The sequence below is a fragment of the Hypanus sabinus genome, chromosome 1 (assembly GCF_030144855.1).
Source record: "Hypanus sabinus isolate sHypSab1 chromosome 1, sHypSab1.hap1, whole genome shotgun sequence".
Lineage (NCBI taxonomy): Eukaryota > Metazoa > Chordata > Chondrichthyes > Myliobatiformes > Dasyatidae > Hypanus > Hypanus sabinus.
The window spans coordinates 25,216,631-25,228,850 of record NC_082706.1 but is presented as its reverse complement, the minus strand read 5'-3'; positions in this window follow the sequence as shown (position 1 = coordinate 25,228,850).

Genomic DNA, 12,220 nt, shown 5'->3' with positions numbered 1-12,220 from the left:
TTTATCTTTCCTAGAAGCAATATAAAAGAACCTGCAGATGCTACAATACTGATAGAAGCCACACATCATTATGTAAAGTTAACAATGTTAACAGTGTGCTATTGAGTGTGGATTGAGAAATCCAAAACCTGGCATCATACATCACCGAAACAAGGCCAATTCAGTGCTGGGGCATCTCTGAATAGTGGGTTGCAATGACTATCCGAATGAACGGATGCTTTCCACACTGTAGATTGTCCGTGTCCATGTTTCACGCAAGGGTCATCATTTATGTAACCGGGCATGGACGATGCACTTGTTCATGCCTCCTACCCACAATACCATGGGGGACTGGAATGCAACGTACTGCACTATTTTATTCATTGTTTTCACCATTAATTTAAATATGTGAGCGAAAGTTAGAGTGTTTAGTTCCGTTTACTGTTCCTGCCAGATTGAAACCCCAAGCTCAGCTGGGTTATTAGAAAGAGGCAACTAATGTTTGCTAAGTACTTCATGAGTCAGCTTGACCTGAGGCTGATATTCACTCAGACCAAATATCAGCCTACGAGGGTGCACAGGTTGAGGCTGAGGCCTAATGTACCAAGCAAACTCTTGACCGGGAGGCCTGTCATTGTATGCTGCAGGAAATTCTAAAACAGAAGAAGCAGGAAAAAAACACAAATGCTGCTGTCTGATGTCCTCCTCTCTGCTACAGAAATGCTGACTAACTTCATAAACAGCTGATGCAAATTCACATGTAAAGCACATGTCTCTGTAAACAGCAGGGGAAAGTTCCGTGTTAGGTAGAAGGGAGGGGTGGAATGGTAGGGATTGATCTATTTAGTTCAGTAGAAATTACAGTTGCAAAAGATTGGATGTTTGAGAGTGAGATAAACTAGGAGGATTAGAAAGTCAGTGGGAGTTGTAACTGGAGGAGTGTGGTAATCTGAATAGATGTGGTTGGGATTCTTGCCAATATGCATGAACAGACTAATACAGTACTGAGTGAAAAGCTGGTTCCTCTGAAAGGCAGATGAATGTTAATGAGTCTTTCACTGGTGCTGGCCAGATCTGATGTAAAGTCAATCAGTTTCATTGGAAATGAAATCTGCATACAGACAGGAAAATACTGTATACGCTCACTAAAAAGGAGTAATCTTTTAGGAGTAAAAGTAGGAGATATTTATAGGGTATGAGTAAGCAGTGAATATCCCTTGTGTAATCAATAAAGAGTAGCTTTACAGTAACACTTCTTGCCAAAGAGATGTACATTACTGTGAATGGTGGATAATGGAGGTTTGTGAGCATGCGTTGTTGGTACATTTGTGGGCTGCCCCCCGCACATCCTTGAATTATGCTGGTCGAGGACGCAAATAACACATTTCATTGTATGTTTCAATGGTTCAAGGTCCATGTGACAAATAACACTTTTCTTAAAAGAAAACCTTTAATAAAAATATAGTGAGGATTACAATAAGAATATTGATTATAAGCTAAAAGGAAAATAGCAAAGTTATCCAATTTAATAGGAAGAATTGATCGGAAAATATTGTTTAAGTGAAGAGCCAATAATACTGATGTACAGAGGGAGACACAAGAGGCTGCAATATTATATTGTTGAGCAAGAAACAAACTACTGGGGCAACTCGGCCAGATGAGCAGCATCTGTAGATGCAAAGGGACAGCTGACATTTTGGGTTGAAATCCTTTATCAGGACTGATGCTTGACTTGCTGGGATCCTCCGACTCCTTATTTTTTGCTGTATAGGGGGAGCTAGGGATCTTCATATACGGTCAAAGGAAGACAGCTTGCATGTCCAAGTAACATGGAGACAAATACAATACTGGCTTTTATTGCTGAGGCAGTACGAAGTCTTACTACAACTGTACCCAGCATTGGTGAGAGCATGCTGAGGTTTAGGTCACTATGAGTAGTTATGGCAGGCTAAATGTCTCTTTTGGGTGAGTTAGAACTAGATGACAGAATAAGTAAATGAGGATGAATTTCTTCTGTCAAAGAGTTGCTACTCTGAAAATTGAAATTGAGAGCTATGGAGGCAGTAACATTTCATGTATTCCAAGCAGAGATAATTTTTTGGAAGTCTTTAAGGAAGTCTAAAGTTAAGGGGTACAGGCAGGAGTGTGGAGTTGAGACCCAGATCAGATTATACTTGTTTTGTAGCCTTACTCCTATTTCTTAAGTTCTGAGGTAAGTTCTTTCCTTTCCTACCCACCTGGCTTCACCTATCATCTTCTAGCTATCCTCCTTCCCCTTCTCCTACCTTTGTATTCTGTCTTCTTGTTAACTATTTATTCATTTGTATCAACGCTGTTGTCCTGAGTTTCTCCAGCATTTTGCGTGTGTTGCTATTTATAACTAGGGTGCCTAAGACTTTAGTACAGCATTGCTGTAATTTTATGTATTCCACTGTACTGCTGTGGCAAAAAAAAAACAAATTTCATGACATATGTGAGTGATGATAAACCTGATTCTGATATATGTCTGTATTGTGGACTCTGAATGGGAAGGGAGCAGGGAGAGAGGAATCATGGTTGGGAAAAGAGGAAGGGAGAGGGGAGGGAGCAGGAAGCACCAAAGGACATTGTGTAATGAACTGTAAACCAATTGTATGGAATCAAATTACCTTGCCTGGTGTCTCAGGTCTGGGCATGTCTGCACCCACACCAGCCCCATCCCTGGCACTCCTTCTTTGCTATCTGTCCCGCGGCACTCTACCCTCACCAATCCCAACATCCGTTGCTCCTGCCAGACTTATAAACTTGCCGTCTGCTGCACATTGAGAAATACAGTAGTCTTAGGCATCCTAACTATATGTATTTACATGTGCCTAAGACTTTTGCACAGTACTGTAGATCCTTGTCAGCAATGGCCAAATCACACAAATGAATAAAGAGATTATATTAGCTCAGCAGGTACTAGTGAGTCACATGTGTTGCAAGACTAGGTGTTGCATATATTGTTGTACAGCCTGTTCCACTTGTGTTTCCATTGCTGTCCCCAAAGAGCCATCGCATCCGCATGCCTTCAGGGCCTGAGCCTCCCACTTTCTGACACTTGTTGCACCTGCTGAAGAGGAATCCTGATGCTGGGGATTTCCATTTGAGACCCTGAGGATGGATCAGGCTCAGAATCGCAACAGATGGAGAGTGCTGACCTGGGAGCCCACCTCAAGAGGCTGGGGTTTCTGAAGTGGGGAGATTGTACACAAAACAATGCCGTCTTCAGGGGCACTGAAGCCAGCTGGAATTGGCTATGGTGAGCCATCTGATAAATAGGTGTTTGTTTTCACAAGGGAAAGGAGGGGATTGGGCAAAATTCTAGGAAGTAGCACATGTTTTTAAGAACTAAAGTCAAAGTTCAAGGTATTATCATATTATCAAGGTATGTAAACGACCTTGAGATTCATTTTCTTGCTGGCATTTACAGGTAAAAAAGAAATAAAATAGTACTTACAAATAACTATGCATAAACAAACACTGACAAATAACTAATATTCAAAAGAAGGCAAACTGAGCCAATAAAAATAAGAATACAGAGGTGAGTTGTAAAGAGTCCTTGAAAGGGACCCTGTATGCTGTAGAACCAGTTAGAGTGAAGTTATCCACATCGGTTCAGGGGCCTTACAGTTGTAGGCTTATAACTGTTCCCGAACCTGGTGGTGTGGGACCCAAGATTCTGTATCTCCTTCCTGAGGGTAGTATTGGGTAGCCATGGCCTGATTGAAAGAATGGCAGATAATCTCACAGTTATTCGTGTCTAACTACAAACAGTACATACCCCATGCATATGTCTACTCACCCAACTTAACAGTATTTAGAATACTCAAGATCCTTTTTGCATCTTCTTTATGCACACATCTCCCAATCACATCCCACCCCAGCTTTATGTTATCTACAAACTTAGAATAATATATTTAGTTCCATTATCCGGATCACTGGTGCATATAGTAAACAGCTTGGGCTAAGCAAAAATCCCTGTGGTACCCCACGCCTGCCACCGGATATAGAGTTGTTTGTTCCAACTCTCTGTTTTCTGTTTACTTCCTAACTTACTGACTGTTCACCAAAATAGTTCCAAAGATCTACTGTGCCCACCTGAGAGTACTTGGAACCTCAAATTAGTGTCTCAAACAGACGCTTTTCCCTCTGATATCAAGTACAGGGGCTCACTGGGTTACAGATGACTGAACATACAGAAATACAAATTCTCTCATTCATGTTTTCAAGTATTTTTCAAGCTAGCAAAAGTACCACACCTGCCCATACACCTCTTCCCTCACCTCCATTCAGGGTGCCAAACAGTCCTTCCAGGCGAGGCAATAATTCACCTGCAAATCCGCTGGAGTCATCTATTGTTTCCGGTGCTTCCAATGGGGCCTCCTCTACATCGCAGAGACCTGTCGTAAATAGGGGGACCGCTTTGTCAGGTATTTCTATCACAAGCGGGACCTTCTGGTGGCCATGCATTTTAACTCCCATTCCAGCTCCAACATATTGATCCACGATTCCTGCTTGTGCCAAGATGAAGCCACCCTCAGGGTGGAGGAGTAAAACCCTGTATTCCATCTGGGTAGCCTGTAACATGATGGTATGAATATTGATTTCCCCTTATTATGAACAATTCCCCCCCCCCCACCCACCTTCTTCTATTCCACACTCTGACCTCTTACTTGTTCTCACCTGCCTATTATTTCTCCTTAGGTCCCCTGCACCTTCCCTTTTGTCTGTGGTCCACTCTCCTCTCCTATGAGATTCTCTCTTCTTCTGACCTTGACCTTTCCCACCCACCTGGCTTCACCTATCACCTTCCAGCTAGCATCTTTCCCCTCCCCTCCACCTTTTAATTCACACATCTCCCCCTTTCCCTCTCAGTCCTGAAGAAGGGTCTCCGCTTGAAACGTCGAGTATTTACTCTTTTCCATAGAATGCTGCCTGACCTGCTGAGATCCTCTAGCATTTTGTGTGACTGGACAAAATATACGTTCCATTAGTTTAATTATGGGTAGTACTATGGTGATTATTCAATCAAGTGAGAGAATTAAAGCACATGTATGACACAGGTGGCTATATAAAATAGTTCTGATATACGGAGAAATCAGTTTCTCGGGAATGGAATCCTTATGTTATCCAGCACTGTATGTACTCTCTTAGTACCCTTGGACTGCCAGGTGTGGATTTTATGCTTGGGTCTTTGAACTTTGAGACCTTTTGACACAGAGGTACCCACTGGACCAAAGTTGACGTAAAGACGCAAGCACACTTCATCTTGGGAATTCTGATTTCCATTCCCATTCCAATGTGTCATTCCAACACCTCCTCTTGTTTCAAGATGAGGCCCCCCTCAGGGTGAAGGAGCAAAACCTTATATTTCTTCTCTAACCTGATGGTATGAATATCGATTTCTCCTTCCAATGAACACCTTGAAGAACCTATTATGATGAGAAATGTTTATGAACAGCACAATAATTCCCCACTGTCGGTCGTTAATGTGTTGGGCCACTTTGTTCAGTGGTTACCCGATCCATACTGACTCTTCAAAAGAACATCTTTAACTTAATGGGAATGGGAGCGAAGGAAGATTTATTCATTTAGTCAAAGTTATTGTTCATCCTTTTGAACTGTTAACATGATGGGTCATTTTCAAGGGCAATTAAGAGGCAAGTTCTAGGAATGTGAAGTGATAATAGGGCAGACTGGGCTACAACAAATGACTTCTATAAAGGATAATAGTGAACACCTGAGATGTTTCAACAATCCAGTAGTTTCATAATATCCTGTACTGATACTAACCCTCCCCCTTTCACACAAAGTTCTGATTCCTGGTGAAAATATCTCTCCTGGCCCCATGTTAACCTGACTCAGGCCCTGTCTTGTTCTCTGGGGAGTGGTTGTCTCTCCACCCTAACACACCCAGGAACTTGGCATTGGTCCATGAGAGTATGCAAAATATTGCAAACTTAATATATCTTACTTAAACTGTACATTTCATTCTTCAAATAATGTAAACTAGTGTGGATACCCAAGTTGTGAGGAGGGAAAAAGAAGGATTTTTTTCTGATTTTGTCAAGCCTTTACAATTAGCAGGCTGGTGGGATTTTTATCACATTAAGCAGAATTTTATTCATTCTTTTGATTAGGAACTTACAGAAGGGGCACACAGATGAAAAGTGAGTACAATTGAAACTTCATCAGCAGAATAAAGTAGCAGTAGTTTGTATTGAGATCCCAAGCTAAACCTATGATATGATAGTACTACCTCTCACAAACTCTAAAGATTTTATCAAAAATGAAGGAACTTACAAAAAACTTGAGGTTTGATTTATTATTTGGATTTTGTAATTTAGAAAATCATGTTCTTTCCTCACTCACAAGGCAAATTAGTTAGTGTTCTGTTGAGCAAATCAGGTAGCTAAGAAACCTTCTCCACAGCTTCGGATTCATATTTGTTACATAAAATGAATCTGCAATTTTATCTTATTGAAAGAGCAAGTGAGATAGATTGGTGATCAGTTCCTGATGTCTCGCCGAGACTGAGGCTAAGAATGGCAGCTCACAATCTCTCTTCTTGTTTGCTCAGATGAATATGCTTAAGAGAGAAAATTTTTGGCTTTCCATTCTAGAATGGAGCTTTTTTGAGATGAGGTTTTACTAAGGTACATAATTGAGAAAGGAAAAACAGAAAATTAATATAATGAAACCATGGAAGGAAATGGCAGTGGAGAGATTCAAATATGTTGAAAGCAATGTGTGGTCTGAAGTCAGGAAATTCTGCTGTTTATCACTCTGATGGAGATTAATGCATAACATCAAGTTCTAAGTATGATAATAAAGGCAATCGGATATGTGGCGATCAGATGTTGCCATGGGAGAATTTTCTCATGCACACTTTTTGGACACACTTTTTCACTGTAATTGTCTTACAATACTGTATGATCAGAGCAGAGGTTATGGCTAAAAAGAAGCATGTTCATCCTCAGTTGGGGGTGATAATTATTCCTTTTTAAATCCTGTTTTGACCTAAGTTTTAACCCATTTAACAGCACCTTCAAACCGTTTCATATCCTTAATACATAAATTCATTGCAAATTCAGAACAAACACAAAAAATGTCTCTCCACCCATCAAGCTGATGATTTTTTTAAGGTAAGTTATGGTGGAATTAGATTTCATTGACCATTTCACTTGAACTTATCTCCCTAAATTAACTTTATAACATTTCTTTATGAGCAGGTATTTTTTCACATTAATGCTGCTCAACACTTTCTAGCTAGTGTGGAGTTAAATATACAAAGATCTAAATGCCACAAATGAACGCAGCTCGACAGTCAGGAGACTCTCAGCACCACAAGGAAGCCAGCAGAGTACAAGAAATAAGTAAACACCTGGAAGAAAGTGCAATCATTGTTTCTCGGTATGAACATGTAGAAATTTGCTCTCTTGAGTTACGGATTGTTTATCTACATATCGTGGAATTTTCTGCTCTCGCTATTGATGTTAAAATATTTTCAAATGCTTCAAACTTTGATTGTAATCATGACAAGTGTGCATTATATCCCTTATTATACCAACAGCAAAAAATACCATCTTATCGTGTCTTGTTAGTTGTTAAGCAACAGTAGTGAAGAAATAGTTCTGGCAGCGGGCGTTATTCAGAGCTGAGTTCCTCTTTACAAGCTTTTGGAGAAATGCCCTCTCTTTAGTCTTTATAGTTCTGGGTCATGAATTGGGTTGAAGCCACCGGTTTTCCAAGATTGGATCTGGTAATGAATAAATTCAGGTTCCAATTACCTAGGCCAAAAATAAATCAGAATTAGTGTAAATCCAGCATGAAGGGAAGAGTTGATGCCAACAATCCTGCACGTTCATTCCTATGTTTATAGGCAAGTTGGAATATATCTCCTGCAGCATGTAAAAGATATATTTCAACTTGCCTGTAGACATACAAATTAATCTGTCAGGATGAGCATATCAAAGGATTTGTAGACATTCTCCTGAGTTTGGAATGTATGTAAAATGGTAGATGCATAAGCTGCAAATAGATTAAAAATACTGAATGTTGGTTTAAGATGCCCTAGGTATAAGAAAATCTAGGTTTCAGAAAACCTTCAGAAGAAATACATATGGCTACACATGTACATCCAAGATATGACTTCCACCTTCTATTGCTTCTTAAAATATCAGCTACTTAATTACATTTTGCTTCTGATTGGAGAGATTTTTTATGATTCCTGCTGGGAAAATCACAATAAATTTTTAATGTGTGTCAGGGTAGGGGTTAGCACGACACTATTACAGCCCGGAGCATTCCAGAGTTCAGAGTTCAATTCTGGCATGATTCTGTCAGGAGTCTGCATATCCCCCCTGTGGAATGCGTGAGTTTTCTCCGGGCACTCTGAGAGTTTTCTCACTCAGTCCAAAGCTGTACCAGGTAGGTTAATTGATCATTGTACTGTAAAATTCCTGTGATAGGGTTGGGGTTAACTAGGGATTGAGGGGTTGCTGGGGTTACGTGGCTTGAAAAGATGGAAGGGCCTACTCCTCGCCGTATCACTAAATAAGATAGAAATAAATATAACCTTGCTACAAACTGTTAATAGGGCACCTGACACAATCAAATTTTTCAGTTCTTAACTACTACTACCACTCTGGTATTGTTGGTAAACATAATGCTATGCTTGGTTAAGGTAAGCCTGGAAGATAAAGTTGTGTGGTAATCGGGCAGTGAACAGTGGCGGTAGAAGTTGGGAGCTGGGACGACCATAAACACACACTACTCACAGTTTTTAAAACACTTGTTTGGATTTCCATGCACTTGACATGCCAGAACATGAAGCACATAGAGCATGCATAAATGATGTAAATCATTGTGCAACTATCTTTTTGAACCACCCTACTGGACTACGTCAGAAGTCGATTACAAGATAGCTTGAACTGATCGCAGCAAACCAGCTTTAACTGTTCCCAATTTCTCCCTTTTTTTCAAACTCAGCTATTCATTGTCTCAGAGCTTTCAAGGGACAAAATTCACCTTTTAAGTGGAGGAAAGAAATTCTGTTTCTCCCCCTTTTTTGAGTGAAAGAGGGGTACAACTTCCGAAGGGACTACAGACTTGCTGAAGATTCCCCAATGTAGGTGGGATGAAGGGTCATTTTTGAGATACCCCAGCCTCAAGAGACTACAGAAGGGTTGCTTCTTATCAGAGATATATCAACTTTGAAGGTAGTGCAGAAAGCCTCAAGATAATGGATTCCCCATGTCAGTCTGAGACAAGGAGTAATTTTTTTTCTCACATGGCTGTGGATGCTGAGTCACTAAATAACACTCAGTGGCCACTTTATTTGGGACAGGAATGGAGCCCGGCGTGGTCATCTTCGCTGTAGCCCGTCCACTTCAATGCCTGACATGTCGTACATTCTAAGATGCTCTTCTGTGCACCACTGTTGTAATGTGAGGTTATCTGAGTTACTGAAACACAGCAGGCCAGGCAGCATCTATAGGGAGGAGCGCTGTAGATGTCATCAGAGCTTCCTCCTATAGATGCTGCCTGGCCTGCTGTGTTCCACCAGCATTTTGTGTGTGTTGTTGTTTGAATTTCCAGCATCTGCAGATTTCCTCGTGTTTTATCTGAGTTACTGATGCCTTCCTGTCAGCTGGAACTAATCTGGCCATTCTCCTCTGACTCTTTCATTGAAAGGCGATTTTGCCCACAGAACTGCCACTCACTAGATGCTTTATATTTTTCACACCGTTCTCTGTAAGCTCAAAGAGACTACTGTGCCTATAAATCCTAGGAGGCAAGCAGTTTCTGAGATACTGAAGCCACCCCATCTGGCAACAACAATCATTTCACAGTCAAGCTTACTTAGATCACATTTTTTCCCTATTCTGATGTTTGGTCTGACAAACTACTCAATCGTGACCATTTCTGCATGCTTTATGCATTGAGTTGCTGCCACATCATTGGCTGATTAGATATTTGAGTACAGGTGTACAGGTGTATCCAATGAAGTGGCCACTAAGTGTATATGCTGCTGAGATAGATATTTAAATGCCAAGAAATTCAAGGGTTAACCCAGCCATGACATGAATGAGTGGCATGAATGAGCTGAGAGTACAGCTTTCTTGTGCTCCTGTTCTATTCCTAAATACATAAGCTCTCCAGGGATCAATGTCTCCGGAAGATACCATAAATTGAGATGTCAGCTTCTGCTGGCAGTTCTCCAGCTATGCTACTTTGACTCCATGGGCTGAGCCTTCCAGTCAAAGGTTACGTCATCAGTTGGGCTTCTAAAATTTTTTTGAAGCCAATCCAGGTGGTGATCAAAAATGCCAACTTCAATTGAACTGAAGTTATGCTTGACATGGTTTTAACCATCTTTGGCTGGGTCTGTAAGTTAGACCTCCATTTTTATTGGACATATATAATCCAAACACTTTCCAGGAAAGGTCAATTGATACATAAAGGAAAATGTTTCACCAGTCAAGAATGTTTTCCAGTGAAGTGGCTCTCCCTGGTATTTATAGATCTTTGTATGTGATAAAATACATACATATTTGATTTCATCTCACTTTCTGTGTAGGATACTGTTTTCCTATTAAATTTTTTACTAACCACAAATTTTGATGCTGAGATTCTGATGAAGTTTGGATGTTTTACCATTGGGGTTGCTGCTTGTCTAATTATTTAATTGCTGCCTAAAATTACACAGTTTACCCTTGAGTAAATCCCTGCTCTATGTTGTTCCTTAATTTCTCCACTGGCTACTTAATAATAGAGTATAATTACATGCTGCTTCTTATAAATTCATAAATGCGAAAACAGCTAATATACTCATTCCAATGACTCGGAGAATTTTTCCAGCAAAGTTACGTTTTGTCTTGTACATAGTTTATTTTTCTACATCCTATGTTGTGTTTCACAAATCATTAAAGTTAAATGCAATATTTTTTCTCAGTAATGCTTCAATTTACATGAAGAAATGTGTCTATCAACTGTTGAGGTGTGAATTCTTTTTCTTCACATCTACTTTCTTTAATTAATTTTATTTTCATTCTCCTTTTGGGTTATTATAAAAGTTGAACTGACAGCCAGCTGTCACACCCCTGTTTATTTTAGATCTCAGACAAGTTGAAACAAAGGTGTGTGAGACAGTTTGTGGTGGCGTTTCACCGAATAATAAACCCTCTTCCACTGCATTCATTTAGGTAGCACTGGACCAGCCCTTCACCATCACACTCCTTGCATAGAATCTCACACCTGCTTCAGAATCCAACATGTGGGAACGCATCATTCTGCTGCAAACAGTTTAGTTGGGGGATAAAAGTCAATCGCATCTTTTTTTTTAACTTTGGTGAGTTGTATTTTATCACCTCTTCCTTGCCAGTAAACATAAGTTTTTACAGTATGCGATGGAAATAAACATTGCCTCTTTCTGAGATCTCTGCCAATGTCACTCACATTAAGATAACTCAACTGCTGATATCTCAACCTTATCTTTTTTTAAGTGGCCTTACTAGTGTCATGGATTTTGTTAGAATTTTTTCATTTCAAAATAAACTTTACTCAAAATTATATATGTTGTAAATAAAATGCAATCAGTAAATATCTTTCTTTACATGCATTTTGCTAACAACTCAAGGCAATGCATTTACAAACCTCCATTGCCATTCATGTGGCCTCTCTGAACAATCCAGTGCTTGAGAGGCTGTAACACAGGACCCACCCCTTCAGTGCCCAGTGGCAGATTGCATTTCTTCTCCATACTGCTCCATACAAACTTCGGTGCATCCATTAGCACTTATTCCTAAAGGATTCACTCACAGGCAGCAGGCCGCACAGGAAGACCAACAGGTTTTGGCCAGTGCAAAATTTAAGGATTCTGAGTAGTTCTCTCTAACTTACATGGGTACAGTTGAAAAGCTGGAAAGTGAAAAGATGGGTAGCTTTTCTCTGGTAGTATCACATTATGAGTCAAATGACTCCCTTCTCTCCTCGAAACTTCCCTGATTCTATTGTATATTTATCCTACATCTCTTTGGCACTGTATCCTTTAATACCAAGTGGCTGCATCCATAAAGATACTTATATAAAATTTACATAAGATATGCAAAGTAATTCAGTACCGACTTGAGCTGAATGGCCTTGTTCTTTGCTTTACAATTCTACAAAAGTTCAAAATATAATTTCCCTTCTTGACTTTTTATATTTATGCTTCAAA